Below are 26376 nucleotides of genomic sequence, written 5' to 3'. Positions count from 1 at the left end.
ATTTATAGGTCTCAAGCAAACAGCTGTATTGCTATCACTGAATACAATGTCAACAAACTTGAGATTAGATAATAACGGATATCCAGGCTACAGTTTTGAACAGCCAAATGAAAAGGAGAATATTATTGCTATTTATTTAATAATATAAAATAATGAATTTTTGAGGTTAGGTTCATTGATACTTACTGGTCGACAACCTAAATAATTGGTCAAGCCATATAAATTGAGAATTAGCCAGACACCTGTGGCAAATTTAGATGCATACAAATAGCATTTGCTTGAAATGTGATCAGAGGGTTGGTAACAAGCATGGCATGTCAATGTAAAAGAAAAAATGTTTTAAAAAATACAAAAATATTTATTATGTCATACGAGCATGGACAAAATGTTTAAATAAATAAAAATATTAAGGAAATGTGGTATATCCTACTCAGCACATGAATACATTTGTAATTTTAGAATACGCCAATCAAAATACAGTAACTGAACAGCAGTAAAAGCAAGTTGATTCAAAAATATACATTATTTATTATATAAATGATAAGAATTTGTAAACTATACAGTATCCAGTTTATGTAACGGATAAAAAATGAATATTTAAAAATTATAATATTTGCTCTTTATGTGGTAACCTAGCAGATTAGCATGGACTATATTGAATCATATTATTGCATAGTAGAGAGGCTAGGACCAGCTCCAATCAGAGTGAATATTTAAATGCTATGCAAATTCAAAAATACAGATGGTCGTGGAAAGAATAGGGGTAGATCTAAGCCCACTTGCTTGCCAGAGGTCACCGGGAACAGCCACGAATTTTTAGAGCACAAGATCCCTATTTGAATAATTGTACATTTTGAAAATCTAAGTTTGAATTTGAAAATTAATTTCATAGGACTCAGTGAGGTTGTAGCAAGACATGAGTCACTGAATTCAAATATCCCCAGTGGAGAAGATGACAGCAGCTCACCAGAAAGGCCTAGGACATCAAAAAGAATCCAGATTGCCATCATAATTTGTGAAAATCGACACATGAGTTTAATTGAAAAGTTATTAAGGGACCCCTCAGTGCTTCGAATAAATCAAAATTAAATAAAGCTAGCTCGATAAAGGGTTATTTAGATATTGAAATTAATATCAAAACTTGCACAAGTCATTAAACGTAAAGGGAATATTATTAAGAACAATTCATGAGATTTACATGTTTGAATATGCACAGAGGCAAAATATATTAATATATGATTTATCATAATTTCATGCTCACTTAACCATCTTTTTTATCAGTAAAATATGAAGATTCTCAAGAAGCTCATGTTCATAAGATAAATTGATTTATCTGATTTCCACCAGAGGCTGAACCCCACCCTTGAGATATACATATTAATATATTCTAAAATTTATAATTTATATTTAATTATTTATATCAATTTGGGAAGAAGATTTATAAATTCTATTCAACAAGCAACAGCAAGTCGATAACTGAGCTGTATAATTTGAAAGCATATGATTGCTGATTAAAGAAGCACATGGTAATATTTCGTGCTAGAAGACAAAGTCAATCATTAGTGAGCTATCTGTGATATTTTCCAATATATATTTGTTCTTCTATTATTTTTATTCTTGTTGCTCTATATTTCATTTGCTTGTTGATATTTTATGTAATTATATTGTATGTTTATTTGAATGGTGTACCCTTTATTTATTATCCTATCTCCATGCATGACCAATCTTGTTATAGTCTATTTTATTACCAGTATTGAAATATTATTAAGATTACCAACCAACTATATTCTTCAGCGAATAAGTTGGATAAATCAGTGATATACAGCATTGATTATCAAATTTTTGGAAATAATACGTTCCAGAGATTCATATAAATTATCCAGTACCAACACATCTGATTTGAAGAATCTCAAAGGTCATAGTATTAAGCTGCAGCAACATAAATTAATAGAATTTATAAGGTATTCTGATAGAGTGTTGCCTTTGATTTCACCCGGTATCATTTTTCATTGCTAACCACTTTGGCGAATGGTGGCGGGTGGCATTAGTGGCTGTACCGCATCATCTAGTACGATAATCAGAGCCCTTATATCTATCCATCTCTACTGCATCTATATTTGTGGAGTACACCAAATCAGTCACAAGAACTGTGAACTGTTAAAGCGGCCGACGTTTGCAGCCAGCGAAAGCAGAGAACTGTTTGAGCTCCTGGAAGAGCTGGTAAGAAATTGGTACTATTATTTTTCCAGGAATCACAAAAAGTATTATACATTATCCAAATCTTTGCTCTACTGACTGCGGCCAAGCAGGGCACACGTTATAGAGAAAATAATGTTACACTACATAACACACAAGAGTGTTTAAGGTTCTCAAAACCGTCCCCCTCCATAGCAGTTACTGGCATATGCAACGGGTTCATGTAATACTTACTTTGATTTTCATCATATGTGCGATTATTGAATCTTTTAAATCTACATCACTGCATTCAACAGTGAACAAAAAAATCAACTTAATCACCATATCAAATAGGCACATCTTTTAAAAGTAGGAGTTGGTATGTACGGCACTTTGGAAATAGGGTATTGCAAAATGGAAAATTGATATGTGTAGGGGGCGTGGTGGTCTCTATATAACCAGAGGGGGACCTGGTACAAAAAAGGTTGGGAACTCCTGAATTAGAGAATGACATTAATCATTCCACCACCATGCCCTCAAAGAGAGCATGCAGTTGACATCATGTCCTCTCTTCACATCATCATCTCTCTATTTTTTCATAAAACTATTTTGCAACTTATTGTCACGTACTGCTCCGTGGAGGGGCATGAACATGCACTAAATGAATAATGGTAAACTTTTAGGTTATGAAACTGTACTTCCTAATTATAGGTTAGGTTGGTTTCTATCTGACTTGTGAAGGCATAGACAGCACTGAATTTATAGGATCTAGGCAGAGTGAACAGTATATAGACGAGATTGATTTGATAAAGTGATTTGTTGAATTGATAGGTTGGCGGTCTACAAAGGTAGCCAAAGTAGGAACTGTAAACTTCCAAACTAATGCCTTAGGTGGGGATGTGATAACTTGAAAGAATTCAATTTGGTAATAAAATGCAGTTCAGTTTGAATCTGCCTATTATAATCAATGCTGTCACTAGTACCAAACAGAGATTTAAACTTCTGAGTGAGTTCACTCTCCAAATAATATCCAGTATACTTAGATTCTAATACCTGTTTTACAGTTGGAAGAGATATTAGACTGCACAAGATAACAAACAAAATGGCAAATCCATGCAAACCGGGTCTCTGACAAATACTATAGGTTGTGAGATTGCAAAGTGCCAAACCAAAATAGTAAATGCTTCGAGTACCGAGTTTAATTTTGATGCTGTCTATGTGATCAATTACCTCTCCTTGTGGCATTAACTGGTTGTTAATGCTGGATCCAATACACCTCGATGTGGTAGGTTGACGGCAGTAGATCTTATTTGGTTCGGGAGGATATCTCCAATAAAATGTTTTATTATTTGATATGAATGTCGACTACCATCTACCACCAGAAGAAATAATGTTCTAATAATATTTATGATACTCAACAATATCTGACTACTGCAAAGCAGGTCGTGTCTTGCATGATCAATATGTGTCAGTTGAGAAAGAACAAACTTGGAGGTGTAATGAAATAAATTCAGAGAGATGAATAGATAATATAATAATTATATTGTTGAAGAAATACCCAAATAGCAAAAAATTGAATTGATAGATGAACAGATTATACAAAATATAATTACAAACTGATAAGGAGTGAATATTAAATGATAATAAGATTGAGTCTTCAAATAATAGGTACTGTATGTAAAAGTGACAACTTTTAAATTCCTTGAATGAGATAGGTGATAGCCCTTGGAAAGGGTCATAAGACATACAAAAACTAAATAGGCCAAGTAGGCTAATACAATATTATAATTTGAAGAAAGAGTAAATGAATTGATAAAAATATTTCAGGGTGAGGGTTTGCCTAAGGAAATAGATCTTTCAGCTAAGTACAGCGTGAATATTAAATTTATAATTCCATATTATAAGTTGTTCTAAATTATCATTAGGTTCCATTAAAACATAAAATAAATAATATAATTTCATCAACTACTATATACATTTGTTAAATAACGAGATAGGTTTAACAATTCAGAAGAACTTGTGCTGGCGCTAATTTTGTGAACTTCAAAAATAGCCAATAATTTGTAGAACATAGACGTAATTTTATAAAATAGAGTAGAAGTATATAGACATATAACAACACACATGCTTGTAATAATAATAAATATATTTCTTTTGTTTATTGTTTCCAAAGTGTTCCAAATCACTACATATAAACAAACCATGTTAAAACTTTATAATAAATATAGCTTCAAGACAGCTCATTAATAAATATTTGGGCCCATATAGCTGTTGCAAACAATTATTGAGCAAACTGCCTTCTCAATTGGCTAGTTGTTGATACAAGTTAGCTTTGGTTTATTTAGGGTTATGTATCGGTACAATTCTAACCTCCAAATATTTGAATCACCAATCAAAATAGTAAACAGTTTAAATACATGTGGTTTTTGTTAATACATTTCTGAAAGATATACTATTACTAATTTACTAGTTGCAGCATTTATAGGTCAGATAACTGCCTTAGATAAGATTGTGATTCTTTCTCAGTGATGGAATTTGTTGTTGAATCATTGGGTACATCACAATATTAATTCAATATAGGAAATGTTTTTGTTTTTTCAATTATTTCAAGACTAATTATTCCTCGATGCAGGCCTAGCCTGAAGAGGAAATGTGACCATGTAATCATGTAACCTATGTAACCTTAGAATCATAGATTCTATTTTATTTCACTATTAATTAATAAGTAGATACGTGTTAGCTTTTGACCATAGTTAGTAGATTATTATTTTATAATAATACTAGCAGGGCACCCGTGCTTTGCTACGGGAATTAAAATATAAGATAATTTTTGTGAAACAATTATAATCTAAGTTCTACCAAAATTAATATTATAATCGTTTTGAGATTAGTCCACAACTTGGCATGACAATTATTGAGTCAAATCATTCGAATAATTAATTGATGTGTTGGAAGTGCTTTGTAGAATAGTAGTCCAATTGCAGAGAATTTTGTAGAATATTGGGCGGGGCTTAAGAGTCGACCTCGACTTTATTCATTGGCAATTAATATTTCCCATTGACAGTTATCAAATTAGCAGTGATCATGTCATTTTTGTTTTTGCTTGATGCAATTGAAGATTAAATTCCAATTTGAGTTGATTCAGAATTTTATGACTCTGGTATCCATGGATCTCTTGCTTATTCTGGAATTTTTGGCATAGCCTGACACACTTACTTTTTGTTTCACTTATCCAAAAGTGTAGAATCAGCCAATCCAATGATTCTTTCTTCCATGGAAGTCCATTCATGATAGTTGGTATAACATTTATTGTGGCCGATCTCTCATGTCCTGAACTTTACTATCACAAATAATAAAATGAAATCATTTTAATGTGAATTTGCATGAATCTGAATAGAGTTTATTCAATCAATTTGATTATTGACTACCATTATATGATTCCTTTTTTGATCTTAGCTTGAAATCAAAAGCTTAGGGATGGAAATTTGGATGTCAACTAACATGTAACTAAATTCAATTTCTTTCTAAATTGACAACTTTAGTACCTACTTGTGATCTATCAATATCAATATATCAATAGTTTTGTCTTGTGTCTTGTAATGACATGATGGAAGGAAATAGGAGCAGCTGATAGAATATCATATTTTTTCATTTATCTACTTTTTAGCTGATTTTGAAACATGAAAATATTAGGCCCAGTTGCACAAAAGCCTGTTCAATTTCAATCATGATTAAATTTCATGAGAATTAATCAGAGCAGAATTTTTTCCAATAGATGGATGCATCTTTCTCTGATTGGTTGTCGTGGTATTTAGTCCTGATTATGAATTAACAGACAGCGCAAGTGGCTCTCTCAAGGCCATGCCTGCGTACAAACATACAGCAACAGAGGAACCATTACAACAGAAGCTGAAGAAATTAGTCGCATTTCTATCACCTCACAATGAACATTACATTCAACTACCATATGTTTGGAGAGATCGTTTTTAAATTTCTTTTGCTATCATCCAGTCACTTTCTGTACCTATTCTTCCAGATGTTCCATGAATACTGCAATGTTTTAAAATATGGTCGCCAAATTTGGTAACTCAACTACAGTTATTATAATCTTATTTGCTCACACTCTCTTACGTTTTCAACAGACTGGAAAACGTTTTTCTGATGAGCTGCTACTTGAGGGACCAATAATCCTTTCTCAAGGAACTTCAGCGAATTTTCCCAGAGTTGAGACCTGTTCCAAAATAATGTTTTTTTGTCGCAAACCCACTATATTCCTGATTTAATCAAAATTGTTAGAGCCGTTTTCGAGATCAGTCTGACATACTCACGTATCCACTAACACACATATTCAAACAGAAATATTGCTTTCTTAGTATAATTATTGACTTCAATGATTATGATTTCATTCAATGAGAGCTTATTTCACATAATAATAATAACAGCTGGCATCAAAAACAAAAATGTCAAACATGATTGATATTGAAACAGTAGCGATCATCAACATTATTATCTTCATCTGATCTAAAGTAACCAAATTATATACAGAGTGGGTGAAAAGTCCGAGAACGGCTTAATATCTCATACACAAAGGTAATTTGATGGTGGGTGTGATTGGGGATCCTACTCAAATTGAAAATACTACTTTACCATGACTTTAAAAACATGGTCTGCCATCTTGGATCCGCCATATTGAATGCAACTTTATTTTCTTGAATAGGAAGGTTGTCATTGTCATGCCATACATGATTTTGATATGGAATTTCAAGTGAAAATGAATGGCGAAAACCACACATTGATATCTCAAATCGTTTAAAAGATATTCACATTATTAATCAATACCGTGCAAATAAAAATGAAATAAATAAGTTGTATTGGCTAATAATGTGAATATCTTCTAAAAGGTTTGAGATATCGATGTGTGGTTTAAGCCATTCATTTTTTTCTTGAAATTCCATATCGAAATCATGTATCGCATGACAACCTTCCAATTTAAAAAAATAAAGTTGCATTCAATATGGCGGATCCAAGATGGCGGACCATATTTTCAAAGTCATAGTAAAGTAGTATTTTCAATTTAAGTAGGATACCCGATCACACCCACTTTGGATTCACATTTTTTCATGAGATACTAAGCCGTTCTCATACTTTTCTTCTCTCTTTTCTGCTTTGAATAGTATTGATTAATAATAATATCTTTGAAATGGTTTCATATATCGATATGCGGTTTTCGCCATTCATTTTTTCTTGAAATTCTGTATCGAAATCATGTAATAGGCCACTTTCCTATTAAAAACAAAGTTGCATTCAACATGGTGGACCAGATTTTCAAAGTCATGGTAAAGTAATGTTTTCAATTTGAGTAGGATCCCCAATCACCCCCACCGTTATATTACCTTTTCCTACAGTTACCTTGAAAAGTGGCCATTCCTGCACTGATTACAGAATGCAAAGAATCACTTTTCCGCTCTAGTTTGGGAAATTTTTTTTCTGCAGTCCAGATTTGGAACATGGCAACACAAAATAGTTAGTAGGGTATATGGAGCACCAGTGCAGAAAAATCAAAATAAAGTTGGCAACAGTGACTGTGGTATAGTGAGAGGTGCACGTTATAATAATATTAAGGACAACGAGGACAGCCACCACATTCAGCACACAGCCGCCCCTTCATCAATTTACTACTACCTACATTATTCAATTTTAAATAAATTAAGGTTTTTATTAATAATAAAATTACACAGAAAAACATTTGATGGATTTCAGGGAATTTTACCCATAATTACCCACTTTTCATATTCAATGGTAACTGTAGGAAAAATTTAATGTGAAATACGTGCGCAAAGTCCTCTGCTGCACTCAAGAAACAATTCTGCCCTCGCCTACGGCTCGGGCGTAAACGTTTCTTTCGGTGCAGCAAACTGTCACTTTGCGCACTAGTTGCACAAATAACTATTGTGTATGAGATATTAAGCCGTTCTCGGACTTTTCACCCACTCTGTATAGTGAGATTCCCATCATTGTGTCAGCATTGTTTGAATGGGGAGCATTGGTGCTATTTATGAGGAATACTGACAGTAAACGAACTGTTATGCATATTCTCCAATATTTTTATCGAAAGTTCCCTTCTATTTACTTTGGTAGAACAATCAATGTTTGGGAATAATTGATTCATGGGAAAAGCGCCTTACTTGTATGGAACATATTTTTACATTAGGAAAAGCAACAACAGCTATTTGCCAGTTTTAATAAATAACCCCTTTCTTTCGCCCAAGTTAAATTTTGACTGAATTTCCTCATTCTTTGCAAACAGATTCCACAACGGGCACTTCTGAAGTTTTAAAAATATCCTCCATATATCATACTGAATTATTAAAATTTCATCGAAATTGTTTAAGCAGTTTTCGCGATGTGTCTGATATACAAACAAAATTAGTCTTGATAGAATAGGATCAATTGATAGAAGCAGCTTCCGTCATAAAAGTTGGTTTTGTGAAAAATGAAAATTATCTATACTCCCAGGAATAGTTCTGATTGAAGCAGCAGTGCCCAATCGATTTGTTCTCGATAAATGCATTAGTTCTACAACTTGGTGCCAACCTAATGAAGTCATCTCAACTTAATGGCAACCTGACACAATTATTAATTTAGTTGCCAGTTAACAACTGTTTAGAAGAGGTACACTCTCTAAATAATTATAGTTCTATAGTTATACTTCATATAACTATAGCTATATATATAATTATAGTTCTATCAACATATGATATGGACATTTCAATTATAATTGATAGATTGAGAGAAGAAGAATATACATGCTAAAAGACGTACTTTAAACCCTTAAAAACCACCCTTAGAGTTGAAATATCGCCAAAAGATTTCTTAGTGAGCATCTGCGACGTATAAGGAAGCTATATTCCAAGTTTTGTTGCAATCCATCCATTAGTTTTCAAGAAATCGTGATCAGTGAGTGAGTGAGTGAGTTTGATGAGAATTTTATCAGTATAGATGGTGTTATAATTCAATGATCCTTACATTGGGATTCAATTAGTTTTAAATGACAATTTGATCAGTATTGACCTAAAGTTAATTTACTAGCATTGACCTAGAAGTGTCCAATGGAAGTATGTATCCTAGGTTGCAGATGTGCTAGGTAGCCGAGTGCCCAGGGGAACAAATAAAGCAGCACGTTTGAATGCACTGCGATTGTGAGCAACAAGGCGATGCGACGCAACGCAACGCGTAATCTGATAAAGCGCGGCAGGCCGTATTTCTGAGGTGGCTTTCTCGGCGACAATGTCACAGCGGCTTAGCGTAACACAATCTTCGACTTTGAATTATTCAATTGTGTGAGCCCTCAGCCCTGGCCTGGGGCGCCACTCATACAAACCGGGCAAATCGAGTTAGACCCCTGTCAATGGCGGTTACTGCCCGGTAAGACGCACCCCGCCCCCCACCCTACAGCGAAGCGTCGTCTTGCTGGGCACGTATTCTTCCAGCTCACCACCGTAATTCGGCCGGTTGCTGTCACTACCATCTCCGCAACTCATTCGTCAAGCGCATTGTCCCTGTTTTATTATTTGGAAAATTGTAAACGACCAGTGCGGCAAAGTCTTCGTGTCAAACTGATTTGAAAGGATGCTTCTGAAGCCTTCTACCGGAATTTCGTTCTTGAAGGTGAAATCCAGAAATATATCACGACGAGTTTTGAGAGGAAAATCATATGGTCCATTAGGTTGCAAGATGACTGGGAAATTGTACTGTATTTTCAACAAGTTATTGAAATCAATGCTTCGTTCTGAAGTTCATACAAATTGAAAAAGATAATCAGAACTCATAAACCTCAGGCATAGAATAAAACAATCTTAAGTTCACCATCGTATAAGTTTTCTCTGATTCAGGCCACACAACTAATTCAAGTAGCAGTAATAGTTTGATGAAATACCATATTGCAGTACTCCAGTTCTCTCTTCCTAGGCTTCCTACTTTCAATCCTCCTATTGATATCTGTTTACAGTCTGAGTTCTGGATTTTCAAATTATTAAGGGATTATTATCTACGTCCCAATTCCATTAACAATGATTCTTCCTATAGTAAGGTCCACGTTATAATGGCAGTGGATAAAGATAGAAGAATAGCGATGCCGATTCTCTGCATTAATTAATTATATTTTTACACTGTCAAAAACATAATTTGCATCGTTGTGTACCTGGAAAAGAATAGTACCACCGGCTTTGTCAAATGATAGACAGGGATAGCAAAACCAAAGTTGATCAAATACTGACATTATAACGTGGACCTCACTATAGCAGTTATTCATTTTCTCAATTTTATAGTTCATGGTAGGCTCCTTCTTTATAAATCATTATTGTGGAAGTAAATAAGTTGATTAGTACTGTTTATGGAATTTAACATATAGTTTTATATACAGTAATTTGATTCAACAGTAATCATTATTGTGAATTGTAATTGATTAATTAAAATCAAGATTTCGAAAGCCTCATTGAGAGAGTAAGATTTTGTCACTTGGATACCTCTCCAAACTCGCGCCTTTGCAGGTTAGCCTGCATATATTTCCTGCATGTCGTGTAAATGTTTTTCGCATAGTTATATTATTTTTTTAATGTATTGGAACAGAGAAACAATATAATGTATTTTTAATTAACAATCATCACTGTTTTACTTATTTGGATGCGACATCCAATATGTCAAATAGAATATTTGACATATGGTTGAATAGTTGCTAGTGGTCGAACAAACTCTAAATCTAGCAGTCAAGCAGATCCATGTTGAAATACAAAGAGAATGTGATGACAACATTGTAGAGCTAGGAATTAGATTGGAAACGTTGGACTGTAGTTGAGGCTGAGAGAAGTCAGCCAATCACGTTCGAGAGTGAAACGTTGATCAGAGAAGAAAGAAGACGCTGCAGAGCAGAGAAGAAGGATTTAATCCGGGTCTCCCCTACTTTGTTTTTGCGCCGGGGAAAAGTCAGTTTCCGACGTCATGACGGATAGTGAAGTTTGTTTGTATTATTATCCGGTTTTGGTTTAGTAATGTTGTTAGGAGCTGGACGCTGGGCCGAGGAGAGGGTGCAGTGGTGGTTAGTTGAGTTGATTGGATGAAGGAAGGTGGAATGACGGATGGCGTTGAAGAAGAGCAAAGAAGGGGAAGGAGGAAGAGGAAGACGAGTCTAGTGATTTAAGGAGCATCCGGGGGCGGCTGCTCTGGAGGCGGTGGTCATCCCTCACCGGGATTCGATTTGGCCGGTGATCGGTGTTAAGCACACGCTCACTATTTGATGAGCGCCCTCTGCCTATAAACGGATTACGTGCACCGACTCACCCCGACTCACGATTGTTCTCTTTAATCATCATTTAAAATTTATCACACACACACTCACTCATCTACCCTTGCATCTCGATTCCGCCCTAAACCCCCCCCCCCCAACCGCAACACCACTCTTAGCCGGACGCCACCAAATCACTGTTCAGATTTGTACGGCGACAGAGTATCCACCAATCCCTTCCTCGCATTCATGGTTTGATTTCCACCCCACCTCCACGTCCTGAGAGTTGAGTACGGTAGCACTGCAAGAATTGGTCACTTCAAGCATTGTATTTCATTATTGAAATTTCATTACATTTTATTTAAAAAAAAAAACATTCACATTACGAAAAATTATAAATCATACACTTTACCTAGAAATGGAACTAACAATAAAATGGAACATCAGGAACTAATTCCCCAAAGGAGCAAACGGGAACAAGCTGGACTAATACATCCATGGCCCATGTCATTTCCAAAACATTGTGGAAAAAATGAAAATTAATGTGGATCATTAGGTATTTATTACAAAAAAAAATTAAAAATACTGATTACTGTGGAATAGGAAGTGAGTTGAATCAAAATCAAATCCAACACGCAAAAACTTACAATAGAAATTAAATAATAAATAATAGATAAGTATTTAACAGGAGTAATTAAGAAGAATACGACAAATCATCAAGAGAAAAGCAGTACTAGTCCAGTCAAGGAAGGTTATAGAGGGAAAAGTTGGGAAGACAATTCTTGACCCCGGAGTTCTGTTTAGGGTAGTAAGGAGGTAAACATATCAAAAGTCCCCACCCCTACCCACTGTGCTAAGGGGGTGGGGGTGGTTTAAAGGTACCATTTTTTTGGTTTCTCGCACAAAAGTCAAAAACTATGTATCCTAAGGACTTTACTGTCATACAACAAATTACAGCTTATATAATTTCCTACAATATTCATTCTACAACTTTTCTTATATCTCCTCTAGTTTTCGAGATATCCGCTCTTGAAGGTGTGACATTTTTGAAAAAACACGTTTGCCACCAATTTTTTTTCTATTTTTGCTCTTATAACTTTTATAAAAACGACGGAAAAAATCCATGCTGATAATGAGCTTATAGAGCATCAAATTCTCTTCAATTAATGTATAATTTCACACATTTACGAATTTCCCTACACCTTTTGCAGCAGCTTTGGTGTTGAGTATGAAATCTCCATTTTTAAAACAATAGACCAATTGACAAAGGAATTTGGAGGGAATGTTTTGAACAAAATTTTAGACTTTGCAGCTTTGTTGAGACTAGTCGAGAGAACATATCAAAAGTCTCCATTCCTAACTTGTGTCCTAAGGGGATGAGGGTGGTTTCAAAGTTGCACTTTTCAGCTTTTTGCTTGGACGCTCATATCTTTAGAACAATGCCTTCAATCGACATAACTAACCATTCAAAAATAAAGGTTGATGAATTCTCTACACTTTTTGTTCTGTGGAATTTTGTGATATTCTCAACAGTTCCCGAGATATTCGCTCTTGGAAGTGTATAATTGTAAAAATGACAGGTTTTTATCCAATTTTTGCTCTTTCATGGCTTAAAACTTTCCAACAATGCATCCTAAAAATTTATGTATATCGCAGGTTTGTAGAGCATTGAAACGCAGCTTAAGGCAGGAGAAACGGGTTCGTGAAAAAAGTTTCAGGAAACGTGAAACGAAAGTTGCTCGCAATCGACTGATAAGATTAAGCAGGGAACGTTTCTTTTGTATGCATGCGCGAGTGAAATGGATTGCATGAAACAAGTTTCATGAAAGAGAGCTTCACGAAATGCGTTTCTCCGGTGTGCATCCCGCCTAAGGGTGGCTTTTGAGGGTTTAAAGTTCGTCTTTTAGCATGTATATTCTTCTTATTCCAATCTCTTAATTATAATTGAAATGCTCATACCATATATGTTGATATAGAACTATAATCTAGAGAGAGAGCAAAGTTAGTAGAAAGTCTACTAACGTTGGAGAGAGAGTACCTCTTCGAAACAGTTGTTAGCTGGTAACTAAATTAATAATTTGTTAGGTTGGCACAAATTTAAAGATTAAAATGCATTTATCGCGGAAAAATTGATTGGGCACTACTACTCCAATCAGAGCTATTCCTGGGAATTGCCTATTATATTATTTATTTCCCAATCACTTGATAATGGCATTATTTATAGCCGGAACATGTCGTGCTAAATAATTTTGAAAAGGATACTCAGATTTATAAATATCAGAATAAATATTTTTATTTCTATTCCTGGGAGTAGGCTATAGATAATTTTTATGTTTCATGAAGCAAACTTTTATGACGGGAGTTGCTTCTATCAATTGATCCTATTCTATCAAGACTAATTTTGTTTGTATATCCGACAGTTCGCCTAAACTGCTTAAACAATTTCGATGAAATTTTAATTATTCAGTATGATAAATGAAGGGTATTTTTAAAACTTCAAAAGTGTCCGTTGTGGAATCTGTGTGCAAAGAATGAGGAAATTCGGCCAGAAAGTCAGAAAAGCCAGAAAAGGGGTTATTTATTAAAACGGCCAAATAGCTGTTGCTTTTCCTAATATAAAAATATCTTCCATAGAAGTAAGGTACTTTTCCCATGAATCAATAATTATTCCCAAACATAAGTTGTGTTACCAAAGAAAATAAAAGGTAGCTTTCGATAAAAATATTGGAGAATATGCATAACAGCTGGTTGATATTCACTTGAAACTGTCAGTATTCCTCATCAATAGCATCAATGCTCCCCATTCAAACAATGCTGACACATTGATGTGAATCTTACTATAATTTTTGTTTACATTAGATCAGATGAAGATAAGATGATAGCTACTGTTTCGATTTCAAAATTATGATTGCCATTTTTTCCTTTTTATGCCAGCTGTTATTAGTTTCGATTTCAATTTATTATGTTTGACATTTTTGCTTTTTATACCAGTTGTAACAGATTATGTGGAATAAGCTCTCATTAAATGAAATCATAATCATTGAAGTCAATTATACTAAGCAAGCAATTTATGTTTGAAAATGTGTGTTTGTGGATATGTATGTATGTCTGACGGATCTCTAAAACGCCTCTAACGATTTTTATTAAATCAGGAACATAGTACGTTTGCGATAAAAAAAATATTTTGGAACAGGTCTCAACTCTGGGAAAATTCGCTGAAGAATTATTGATCCCTCAAGTAGCAGCCGATAAAAAAAGTTTCCATAATCTGTTGAATACGTGAAAAAGAAAGTGTGAGCGAGTGAAAAATATTATAATAGCTGTAGTTAAGTTACCAAAACTGGCGACCTTAATTTAAAACATTGCAGTATTCTTGGAGCGTCTGGAAGAATAGGTACAGAAAGTGACCGGATGATAGCAAAAGCAATTTAAAATCGTCTCTCCAAAAATATGGTAGTTGAATTGATGCTTATTGTGAGGTGATAGAAATGTGACTAATTTCTTCAGCTTCTGTTGTATTGGTTCCTCTGTTGATTCATGTTTGTACGCAGCCATGACCTTGAGAGAGCCAGTTATACTGTCTGTTAATTCCTAATCCGGACTAAATACCACAAGAACCAATCAGAGAAGCCTTCTATTGAAAAATCCCTGCTCTGATTAATTCTCATGAAATTTAATCATGATTGAAATTGAACAGGCTTTTGAGCTACTGGGCCTGATATTTTCATGTTTCAAAATCAGCTAAAAACTATATTGAAAAAAAATAATATTCCTTCAGCTAGTCCTATTTCCTTTCATGATATCGTTACGACACAAGACACACCTATTGATATTGATATTAATAAATCACAATTAAATACTAAAGTTGTCAATTTAGATATAAATTGAATCAAGTTACATGTTAATTTAATCCAATTTTTCATCCCTAAGCTTTTGGTTTCAAGCAAAGATTGAAGATAGAAATCATATAATGGTTGTCAATAGTCAAAGTGATTGAATAAACTCTATACAGAATTATGCAAATTAACAATAAAATATCCACTTGAAAATTCCCACTTTAAAATTTATGATAGTAAAGTTCAGGACATGAGAAATCAGCCACTTTAAATGTTAGACTAACTATTATGAATGGACTCTTATATATAAATGGACTTCCATGGAAGAAAAAATCAGTGGATTGGCTGATTTTACACTTTTGAATGAGTGAAACAAAGAGTAAAGCTACGTTCAAACCAAAGTTATTAACAAAATGTAAACATTTTATGAACATATGTGTTTGTCAAGTTCCGTTCAATCTAATAGAATCTATAAGGATTAAGTTATTAACATTTTGTTAAGAACTTTGGTGTAAGCCAGATAGGCCAAAAATTCCAGAATAAGCAAGAGATCCATGGATACCAGAGTCAACAAATTCCAAATAAACTTGATTTGGAATTTAATTTTCAATTGCATCAAGCAAAAGCAAAAATAGCATGATCACTGCTAATTTGATAACTGTCAATGGAAAATATTAATTGCCAATGGATAAAGTCGAGGTCGACTTTTAAGCCCCGCCCAATATTCCACAAAATTCGCTGCAATTAGTCTACTGTTCTACAGAGCACTTCCAACACATCAATTAATTATTCAAATGCTTAGACTCAATAATTTTCATGCCAAGCTGTGGCCTAATTTCTTCATTTATTGCCGATAGAGGGCAGGATCATAAGATGCTCCTAGCAAATAGTGGGTCCGTGATACAATAATTTGAGCTGAGTCTCATCTCTGAGATAACTTGAGAGGAAAATTGATCATCCAAGTGGCAGCTGATTGAAACAGAAATTTCCATCGTTTGTTGAAAACTAAAGAGAGGAAGAGAGAAAATTAACAGCTGTGATTATAAAATTTTAAGCAATATAATTTTAAAACATTGCATGATTCAATAAAAATATTCCCTGATGTCAAGATGAGTAAGAGCAACTGGGTGACACCATAAGGCATCGCTAACTTGATTGCTAAAATACGCAGTTGAATGTGTTGTTCAAAGCACGGTATTTAGATGAAATATTTTTCTATATACCGTGGTTCAAAGTGAGGTGATAGCAACGCAACTAATCATCACACTTACTGACAACGATTTTTGGGTAACCAAGTATTCAAATATATTTGAATGAAACTTGAAACCCTTTCAGATACAGAATTCTATAACAGTAAGGAGACTATATTGATTTATTATTTGAGTTATATTCAGCAAGCAATTTTTGTTTGTATGATGGATCTCAAAAGCGATTGTAACGACTTTGGTAGAATTGAGGTTATGAAATTTTACAAAATAAATCTGATCTTTTAATTCCCGTAGCGAAGCACGGGTACCTTGCTACTACTTATACTTTTCCAAAAAATCAGGCGGTAAAAAATCGGCCGTCCAAAATTGGTGTGTGAGCAAGTAGCCTAACACCCTTTACACCAAAATTTAATAACACCCTTACACCTATTTAAATAACACCCTTTACACCTATTAACCCTTACACCAAACTGACAATCTCTGGATAGCAGCGCTCATTTTATACGAAGCCATAGAGGCCAGCAAGTCTACAGATTTAAATTACTGAGATATTGCAATATTATTCAAATGCTAATGAATTAATTATTAGTTATTAGCTAGATTCTAGCTGCTTACCCTGTTGTCAATATTTACAGTGGCATAAGTCTTCGGGGTGAATTACAGCATTTAATTTCGATTTTTGTTTAGTAATAATAATTAATGCATTAGCATTTGAATAATTGTAATTTCCATCTTTAAAAATTAATGAATGTCTGTGTGTCAGTTTGTTTGTTAGTATGTTGTGTGAATATTGGGGATGGTTTCTGACCAGAAATTTCAATAGGGGGGGGGGCTAATAATAACTATTTATTAATCCATTTTACAGACCTATGTTATCGAAATCGTCGGCCGAGCAGCTACCGAACAACGGAAAGATGATCATGATTCAAAATTATGTTGTGAGAATATTATTTAGCATCTAAAGTTAACAGCTGTAATAAACAGATAAATTGTGTACTGGTATTAAATTCATCTTTGAAACACTGATTAAACCTATCTATTTTTTTTTAATTCAACACTTTACTGATAGATATTACTACGAATTGATTGAGAAGAATATGTCTTCGGAATATAAATGCTGCATGACTACGCACATAGGAAGTCGGTATTGAGATGTAAATGAAAATATCGATTGTCAGATAAATTTCATGATTCACCAAATAAAAGTCAAGAGTGACATGAGATACATTGACTTTTTGGCGGTACGAAGTTCGCCAGGCAAGCTAGTAGTTCATAAAGAATTATATTCCACTGCTAACTAAATTTGAAAGGAAAACGACTTATGTTGTTTCTCAAATGACTTATTCTATAGATTTTACCACATTTTCCTGCAAAAACACATCACCTATAAATATGAGAAATAAAAACAAAGCACAAATTGGAAAGCAATATTGAAATTGATTTTTTGGGATGTAGCCAACCGTATTTGTTTATTCATTTACTAGAATAAAGAGAAAAATTTAGAATAAAGAGTATATGAGTGTATATGAGTATATGAGTATATGAAGCAAAAAAATAATCGAAATCTTCTTATGTATGCTGCACTGCAGTTACCCTACTAGTGCAGGATGTGTTTTAGTAGGTAGTGTCAGTTAGCATTGCCCTAACTGTGACCCAATGTACAGTTTGTTGATAATCGTTAGACATAAATTGTTATTCGGAAGCTCAATTATTTATTTCCAAGTGGTTAATTTGAAACTGTGAAGTCTAAAAGCGTGTATCATTGTTCTACCTGCCAAGTAGCGGCATCCATTTTAAACAAGAATATCTCGATTTTTACCTTACTTGGACGTGTTGTTCAAAACATCTGTCATTCAAGTGACGTCTGGTCCTTGTTTGTTTCGCCAATTAATGTATTTCTTCACAGCACGATCAGTGTTTTGTCGTGAGCTTGACTGTGTAATTGCACAATTGATTTACATTTATGTATAAGATCTGGGGTTGTCAATCCATCCTTACACAATATCATCAATCATATGAGGGTTATGTTATATTCATTCAAACGGAGAAAAGGGCCTAGGTTCATAAGAAATAACCTTTCATTAATTTCCTTTTTTACAAGGATTTATCCTGACTTGAGAATGATAACTGCCTAAGACACTGGTATAGATCTCAAAAAAACTAGAAAATCATTATTATTAAATCAAGCATTCTGTTTATCATTCCTAATATTGAACTGCAATATACAAGGTGATTCTTAATTAGGGTAAAATAATTTAATACGTGATTTTATAAACTTTAAAAAAAAATTTTAACAAGTTCTTATAAACATATTATATCCAGCGTGGTTACAGTAGGCCTAACTTACAGTTTCTTGTTTTGTTCAACAGTGAGCTAAAATATTTCTGAAAATAATTTTCAGCTGATAATTTCTTTCAAATATTTTCTTATTTAGAACAAAATAAATCAGCTGTTTTGGAACAGCTGTTATTAAAATCCAAGTTTTATTTGCATTCAGCTACAACCTATGAGTTATTAGTTCTCTCCTCATAAAACAGCAAATTTATGTGGTGTAATGTACTAAATAAGAATACACTTTATTTAACTTTTACAGACATTTAGTTTACACAGCTTATATAATTCTTTTCAGAATTGAATTCTCTACAATTTTTATTGCGAAAAATTATTTGTTTACTGGTCATTAAAGAAAGTTATTGGGCATCAAACGTAGAAGTCTGTGTTTTTCTACTTAGATTTTTTGCAACTTTTTTCTCAAAAACTACTCACACTACAGCTTCCAGACTAGTTTTATTCAATTTTCAGATATTTTTCCATATGAATCCACCATAAGTTTTTCAAAAACTAGTCCCCAAACAATTCAGCATCGGTGTATTTCACCAGAGGAACTGAATTCCGGGCAAAATCTTTCACTCTGTATAGCTCGCTAATGAAGCTTTTATGGATATATGTTTATGAGAACTTTTCCTTATTTTTACCTCTACTATCACGTATTAAATTATTTTACCATAATTAAGAATCACCCTGTAGACGTACTCAATATTGAAACAATATACTACTCTTCAAGTGTATGCTTGATGCAGGTTATCATAATCTATCAGAATTCTTAACTCTAATGAAATAAATGGAAAGGTAATAAACTAACTAGTAAAACCTACACAGAAAAAAACATGGAAATGGCATCTCAATAATTTTAATAATATGATACTAATACATTAAAATTAAATAAAATTATATAATTATAATTATAGTTTTGTAAATTATAAAATTATCAAATACCTACGTTTATTATAAATATTAGTCGAGGTGCAAAAACGATTGATACAAAATTAATTAATAGTAACAACAATTTGAGGATACATTTCAAATATAGACGTTTGTGAATATAAGTTTCAAGACAATCAAGAGCGTTTCATCCAATAGTGAGCACCTGTCACAAATTGTTCACAAATATAATTAGTGATTAAACTATTATTTGATCTAAGAACAATATAACAACTATATTGAATAAATTATAATGGTGTATAATAGCTTCAATACTATTTTTTTAATTTACATTTTATAACATAAATTTCAGTTTCAATACTTTTTAAAAAGAGCTGTCCTTTTCCATAGATTTTTCGAAACACCCATGTGTTTGGAACATTATTGAGTGAAATAGTACTCTAGAAGTTGATTCTTAATGAAGAGATTTGAGTACTGAGTAGTATTAGATGACTAGTTACTTCAGTTAATGTTGCACGGTCTTGGCTAAAAATGTTGTCAATTATTGAAGGTTAATCGGAATAGTAGCCGGAATTTTTAAGCCTACGATATTCTCTTTGAAAGGATACGAATAAAAATACTATATTTTGATTTGTATTACGATTAATAAGAAAATCGTATGATTGTCCAATAACCATTAAATGAGTTTGAACATCAAGGAACAACATTCTCCAAGAACTTTATAGGACCACTAGCAGTAGCTTCTGTCAATTGCAAGGAGGGCAAGTTATACATCACGAGCTAACTGATTTGCCAGATTACTTCAGGTAGGCTATCTTTATGCTGCAACAAAAAAAAGATTATCAGACAAGTACAACTATTCAAAGGATATTTAAAATCAGTTCAACGATATGTGATACAATTTACAAAAATGAAGGGCAACCGTGTTCAAGTAGTGTAGAAGTGCCCAATAGAATAGATTGATTTTTTTCTATTTCAAAACTGCAATAGCAAGGAAAAGTTGTGAATTATGTAGGATGAGGGAAGTGGGCAACCAAAACAAGTAAAAACGTAGAAGATTGATTGACGAATTATTCCGTTCGTGAATTGGCCTCAACATTTAAAAAAAATTGAAAACCCCTCATCTACGAAATTATTCTTCTAATTTTTTACTTCATTGTTATGAAATACACAAGTTTTCAACTCCATTTAGAATAAATTCAATATATTGTATTTTAGCTTGATTAGGACTAACAATACATTCACATTGACAAGTATTATAGACTGTATAGAAAAAGTTCAGACATGACCCACCATCCAAAGAAATTACAGCGTTGCAAAATTGTGAAAAATTGCAACTTTCTCAAATTTCCAATTTGAACACAGAATATTACTCCAGTAAAGTGGCGACCATCATTTTGCACAAATTGTTCAAGTCTCACACTGAAATTGTTTTATATTAAGCGAGCAATTTCGGTTTATATATTCATATGTCTGTATGTCACCGGATCTCGAAAACACCTCTGGTTTTTTTTCACGAATTTCATGTGTTATCCGCATTTTTAAATTCGGTATTGTTGCTGTCTCAAAAACCTTTGACTTGAGGTATCCCCATGAAAAGAAATGACAGGAGCTTAAATGGGGTGGTGGGGGAGGTCACTCAATATCCACCCCCAATTTCCTACTAATCAAGCGGTTCGCAAACAGAATTCTCATAAGCTCAATTTATTGATACTCTGGCCGTATGGCTAAATAAGAGTGTACCCATTCACATGAAATAGACAAAGTTCAGGAATGAGGAAGTTGTTCAGCATTTAAATATAGGAAGTTATGTTACTGTTACTGCGTGGCCGTTGTCATCCATAATCTATAATATAATAAAGAAAGGAATTGGCTTATACATGTGCGGGATACGAAATACAAGCTTTACGCATCATTGCGTCTGAACCACTGAACTGAAATTTTGCATAAAGATTCGCAATTTACCGTGGATGGTAAATATACCTATTTAATTTTTGTTTATCAATCAATTATAATTTGAATAATTGAAACAAATTTATCCAATCTGTGATACAATTTTACGTAAGATAAAAGCTCAATTAAATTGTTTTTCTATTGTAAATTAATGACGCAGCATCACATCTGAACTGATTAACTTGGAATTTTGCATAAGGATTCTTAATTTACCAAGGATGGTTCTAGGCCTATCTCTTCTTCTTCTTCTTCTATATCTTTACTATATATAAAGGATGGAATTGAGTTATACATCTACGGGATACGAAATACATGTTTGACGCATTATTGCCTCTGAACTACGGTACTGAACTGATTAACTTGAAATTTTGCATAACGATTCTTAATTTAATGAGGATGGTTATTAGCCTCAGTTCTTATCCTTCAGTCGATGGGATCGGATCGATTGCTGAAGCTCCTACTTAAACGAGACTAGACCGGTTGAATCTGCTTTCGGAAAGAATTGTGTCGGCCTAACAACTACTTGCGCAATTACGTTTAAATCAAGCTTAATTCTTAGGTAAAACCTTTGACGAGCTAGCTTTATGAAATTTCTATTAATTCGTTGCACTGAGGGCCCTCTTAAGAAATTATATTTCGGTAACTCACGTGCGTAGATTTTTCACAAATTTAAAGACGTGGCATGAATTAGCCTCGTGTGTCCTATGCCTTTTCTGGTGGGCTGCTGTCGTCCTCTCCAATGGGGATATTTAATTTAATAACTCATGTCATAGAGCGACTTCACTGAGTCAGGTTCATTACTTATTAGGAATTTTTCAAGATTTAAACTTTGGCAATAAATAAAATTAATTCTTATAAGGGAATCAGTCTATTGCTCTCATGTTGGTTGGCGTCTTGGTCGGTCTCTGGCAAGCAAGTGGGCTGTTGATCTTCCCTTATTCTTTTTCGACGATACTTCCGATTCTAAATTTGCATAAAATTTAAATATCTTCTCCCATTGGTGGATTTCAATAAATCCGCGATGACACAATTCAATATTGTCAAATAGTCTGCAGTACATGGGCATATTAAGAGGTTATACATAAATATTTTTACACTCAAATTTTAATTTATGCTAGATATAGGTTTACATGTATTCTACAATAATTATAATTTTTTATAATTTTAAAAAAGACCACTTGGAGAATTTTGAATTAATAATTTTTTAGCTCCTAGCAAATACTGAGCACTGATTGGTATATCATCCGATTTTTGTACAAAAGTGCTACTGTGTTAGTGTGCCTAGAAAAATTAGATCTCACTTCCCTTTTATTTTTATTATGTTTTCATGATTTTTATTTGCTCACATAGATATATAATAAATATTTATATTTGCTTTTTTAAACGTTTATGTCCTTTATTTTGCATGCTATGAGTTACAAAACCTTTTTGTCCTCGTCTTAACGAATGCTACCTACTTGCAATTATTTCACTAGAGTATCTGAATGAATTGCAGATGTTCAGCTTGGCCGTTATTGATACAGCCGACAAGCGTTATTTACAAAGAACCTAACCTCAAATTAATACAATATTATTATTTTATTAAATAATTGAAAAATGATTTCCATTTCAAATTGTTATCAATAATCTTAGCCTTTCTAGTCGTTATCGTCTTATCTTTATCGTTGACTGATAGTACCATTTGTGACAAATATTTTTGTTTTTCTGACTGAGACCTAACAATCCATTTCAATTAATGAAATTTTTATTGGTACCAAAATGTACCGTTAGAAGTGTGAGGTGTCAGACCTACAACAGCAAACCAGGAAAAATAACATTATTATTGCTGGTGTGCCGAGATCGCGAGGTGAGAATATTTTTCAAATACTTGGGGAACTTACTAGACTCTTACAGTTAATTTTAACAATTACGATGTGTCTGCTGCCCATCGTTTACCATCTAAGATGAGAGATAATCGTCCACCGTCAATCGTGGTTGATTTTGTTTCAAGACAGGCAAAAACCCAGTGGATTCACGCAAGGCGAGTGAGGAAAGTAATGTCGGCTCAAGAACTGCATCCTTCTTTTCCGAATATACAAATCTACATCAACGACCATCTCACTGAGAATAACAACGCTATTTACTTTAAGACTGATAAAAATAATAAAATACGAGTAGGCCTATATACATTTAATATTGATACTTCTGAAATAGTTTTAATAATTCCCAAGTATTTGGAACAGTTTAAATTTAGTCAATAGGTGCAATGCTCTTATTCATACTTGTTTTATAATAGTAATCGCCGGGTATTTGAGCGATGGAGAATACCAGTCCGGCTTTAGACCTGGAAGAAGTACCACTGATCAGATATTCAATGTGAGACAGAAAATGGAAAAAAGTTATGAATTTAACATTGATCTACACAATCATGCTATTTATTGATTATAAGCAAGCATTCGACTCAATAGATAGGAATAAGCTGCTAGATGCACTTGAGAGCTATGGTTTGCCAAAGAAGCTTATAATGCTGACAAAAATGACATTTATGAGAAGTCAAGCTAGGGTTCTAGTGGCAGGAAAGTTGAGCCGGAGTCTTGATATTGTCAAGGGCGTCAGACAGGGAGATGCACTGTCAGCTGTTCTCTTTAACTTGGCTTTGAACAAGGTCATGCGGGAGATGGACCCAAGAGGCACAATAATATATAAATCAAAGAAAATTCATGCCTATGCTGATGATATCTTGTTGGTGACCCGGAATCTGGCTACACTTAAGGAGACGTTTTTAAAGATAGAGCAGGATGGAAAGCCACTAGGACTTAAGGTGAACGAATCTAAGACCAAGTACAGTTTATGCTAATGTCAAGTGCGCAGGCCCGAAGAAGAAGAAACGAACCAGTTAGGATAGGACAGTTCTTGTTTGAAAATGTGAGCAGTTTCGTTTACCTAGGCACAGAGCTGAATGTAGAAAATAAAATGTCTGAAGAAATAAACAAACGAATAATCAGTGGTAACAGAGCATATTTTGAAAATGTTAAAATAATTAAGTCCAAGCTGATAACGCGTGACACTAAAATAAAACTCTATAAAACAGTAATCAGGCCAGTAGTTACATATGGCAGCGAAGCATGGACATTCACTGTAGCCGATATATCCGCACTTAGAGTCTTTGAAAGGAAAATCATCCAAAGAATTTTTGGACCAGTTCGGTAAGATGAAACATGGAGAATAAGAAGCAACAGAGAGATAAACAATATCCTCCAAAACCAGGACATAGTTCATTTCATCAAATCACGAAGAATCAGCTGGCTGGGACACGTCTGGAGAATGGAGCAGAACAGACTCTGCAGACAACTGCTAGAGGGTGAAATTTTTCAAGTAAGAAGAAGAGGGAGACCCAGGAGAAGGTGGCTGCAGGATGTCGAAGGAGATCTGAATAGAATGGGGATTCGTGGATGGAGAAGGATGGCGAATGACCGGAACGAGTGGAGGCGAGTGACGGAGGAAGCCAAGGCCCACCCAGGGCTGTAGTGCTAAGAAACAACAACAACAACAACAACATTTGAGCGATGGAACTGCTAGTTTTAATTTAAACAGCATACAATAACCAACAGAGATACCTCTGAATTTGAATCTGAGTTACACTGAGAATATTCTTTTTCACATATTATTACTGATATTGGTGGGTATTATTTTTATAATTGTGGGTATTGAAATGATAATACGAAATCAATAATACTAGATTTTACTTGATTCATGAATATAGTTGATTTAGGACAAGTTGAATTATTATTTGAGTTTAAGAACGTTAAATAACTTCAAGTTGAAGACTTGTTTTGATTTAATTTAGAAGCATACTAACAGAGGTAGCTTAATTCTTATCTTATTTATGTCATATATTATATCATGAAATGTTTTTCCGAAACCATCAATTCGTTTAATGAAGTGGAAATCCAACAAAGATTTATTGAATATTTGTTTTTAATTTTCATTGATCAGTTTTAATGAACAGTTTTTGAATAAATTATACTCAGATTTAGTTGTTGAAATGATTATTAACTATGTATTTTATTTTATGTTGTTCAACTACAATTTGAAGGAGAGATCAAAGTGAAACATATTGCAAAAATGTTTCAGTCTTTAAAATTGTTCTACTCAAGTAGGCGACCATACTAACTTTAGTTCTTGAGCGAATAAATTTAATCTATGAAAACAACTTGGATTGGTTATCACTATCTGAAAGTCTTATTGCTTAGATCTATAAAAGTACATTCAAATTGAAAAATACCCACATTTATTTTTTTCAGTGTATATTGTTCTGCTTCTAACTTAGTAAGTCTTGTCTTGATACTTCAATAGCGCACCTCTTGATATACCACATACCTTGATATACCACATACTTTTTTCTAAATCAAGGAGAGAACTTGTTTTGCATTGATACTCATTCCTTTCAATCTAAATTCGATCTTACAAATTAATGAAAACGTTTTAATCATCAACAAGGCTATTGGCCTCTAATAATTCTATTTATATTTTTTAGCAGCTTTCCGAAAGCGGATTCATTCAGATTGATTTTTATGATTGAACAGAATCTACTTTTTGATTACCAGTTAGTAGAGTGCTTATACTGTTAAGATACAGGTAGTTTTTATCAGGCTAGCCAGGAAAATAAGATACTCAATATAAGATACCCAACATAAGATACCCAATACTCAATCGTTTAAAA

General features: G+C 33.6%; 1 protein-coding gene across 1 annotated transcript in view; it reads right to left on the bottom strand.

Moving 5' to 3' along the window:
* Nucleotides 1–19673: 19673 nt before the first annotated feature.
* The window catches only part of LOC111054509 (protein C10), a 42201-nt gene continuing 35498 nt past the window's right edge, over nucleotides 19674–26376 (bottom strand). The window contains exon 4 of the mRNA XM_022341552.2: nucleotides 19674–20543. The gene's annotated coding sequence lies outside the window, so the exon portion shown is untranslated. The remainder of the gene's footprint in view (nucleotides 20544–26376) is intronic.

This window comes from Nilaparvata lugens, chromosome 3, assembly GCF_014356525.2.
Source record: "Nilaparvata lugens isolate BPH chromosome 3, ASM1435652v1, whole genome shotgun sequence".
Taxonomy (NCBI): domain Eukaryota; kingdom Metazoa; phylum Arthropoda; class Insecta; order Hemiptera; family Delphacidae; genus Nilaparvata; species Nilaparvata lugens.
This window is presented reverse-complemented; position numbering and strand designations above follow the sequence as displayed.